At 41.3% G+C, this 1,867-nt stretch overlaps 1 long non-coding RNA gene across 1 annotated transcript in view; it reads left to right on the forward strand.

The window, feature by feature from the left end:
* The window catches only part of LOC103582096, an 8,152-nt gene that overhangs the window by 2,461 nt on the left and 3,824 nt on the right, over nucleotides 1–1,867 (forward strand). The window contains exon 3 of the long non-coding RNA XR_549723.1: nucleotides 358–522. This is a non-coding gene — a long non-coding RNA (uncharacterized LOC103582096). The remainder of the gene's footprint in view (nucleotides 1–357; nucleotides 523–1,867) is intronic.

Below are 1,867 nucleotides of genomic sequence, written 5' to 3' on the forward strand. Positions count from 1 at the left end.
TTTTACTATTGAAAGCCAAAAGACCAAAGTAAAATTTTGCTGTTGACAATTATAGCAGTTCATGCTATTATTCCCAATTGGCTCCTCTACTGCCCAGCAATGATCTCCATGGCAACTACTTATGATTTTATAAATCTCAGATTGCGATGAAGTGGGGAGGAAGTGAGAGTAAAGGAAAAGATCTTTACAAGCCAAGATTTTCTTTTAAATGTGAAAGAGCTTTTAATAAAAGCACACACTCTTTGCTTTCCAGTTTATAGCCATATCTTGAGTGTCTGAGTACTGGATATAACCTAGACAAATGAAATGTACATCTCGATCAATCAAATATTTATTGAATATACACTGTACACCCAGCACTTCGCTAGGTACTGTCAGGGATACAAAAGAAAAATCAAGGTCTAGGTGACCATCATGATTTCATGGGGAAACAAAAGGGATACCGAAGGAATAGCTGAATCGGAGTTGAAAAAGACGAGTGGATTGATCTGAGTGGAAGTGCCTATTGAGGAATGACGACAGGTGAGTGGAGGAAGGTGGAAAAATTTGGGTTGTGGGCCGACAAAGCTTACCTTCTGTACCTGAGTTTAACTTAAACAATTGCCTCCCTTTCTGTAAAACACTGCCAGGGCTATTCTCATCATGGCTCGTAGTGATTGTTTCATGCCCAAGTTTCCCTGATTATTCCCCATCATCTTAGTATATGTGTGTGTGTGTGTGTGTGTGTGTATATATACTGCTGAGGATATTACCCAACTTGACCTGATTTCCCTTCCACCCGCCCTTCCCACACTGTCCCATACACTTGCATTGTGCTCCTTGTAGAATATGGTAAATCAGCAGCAACTGCCTCTAACAAACCTGTTTCTTCTGTGAACATGACCTTCATCATCTTGCTATAACAATTTAGCTGGCACCTGAGGACATGGCTTCCCTGGAAGAACTATACAATTAAAGTTCCCCCACCCACCTTCCATTTCTAGGACCCACCCAAACTCCATTTTCAGAACCAACAGGTGGAATTTATGATCTCCTTGCTCTTTATTCACTTTGAAAAATTGTTTCCTTATTTACTAAAACAAAACAAACAAAAAATAGACTAAAAAATAGGACCTTTGACTATCAGACTATCATGTTGCCTCCCCTTGTTGCTGTCAGCAGAGTCTTACAGGATATACCCATGAATACATTATAACTGAACCACTGCCTTCTTCTCCATTGTTATTTCTGTTATCATTCTGGGCACTTTCAAATTCCAGTAGAGGATTTATCTAATACACTGATTTTGTAGTTGGGGCCTCTTCAACAACAATAATCTTTTTCTTCAAACCACAAGCAGGCACTCCATGGATCTGTTACAGATTTTGTTACCACCCTAAATTTTGCATTTCTAAGACTCACTATCAGGCATCCGATTTCTCTCTCTTATCCTTCTGGATTCCATGTTCTAGTATTGCCATCCCAACAAACCTTCAAACATATTGAGCCCTAATAGTCGGTTAACTATCAAATTTACTCCTCTTTAATTCCTCTTCCTTATCTCTCCTCTGCCATAAAAAAATTTGAATAGTAATAATATTTCAAATGTAGAAAATGAGTAAAAATTAATGTAATAAAAATTCATTTGTCCTGGGCTGGCCCGGTGGCGCACTGCTATAGTGCGCCGCTTGGGAAGTGCGGCGGCGCTCCCGCCGAGGGTTCGGATCCCACATACAGACCGGTTCCCGCTCACTGGCTGAGCGAGGCGCGGGAGCAACACCGAGGGTTGTGATCCCGTTGCGGGTCTCGGTCCGGTACGGGGGCGACACTGAGGGTTGCGATCCGTTGCCGGACACGGAAAAAGACAAAAGACAAAAAAAAAAAAAAA

Source organism: Galeopterus variegatus, unplaced genomic scaffold (genome assembly GCF_000696425.1).
Source record: "Galeopterus variegatus unplaced genomic scaffold, G_variegatus-3.0.2 Scaffold14883, whole genome shotgun sequence".
Classification (NCBI taxonomy): domain Eukaryota; kingdom Metazoa; phylum Chordata; class Mammalia; order Dermoptera; family Cynocephalidae; genus Galeopterus; species Galeopterus variegatus.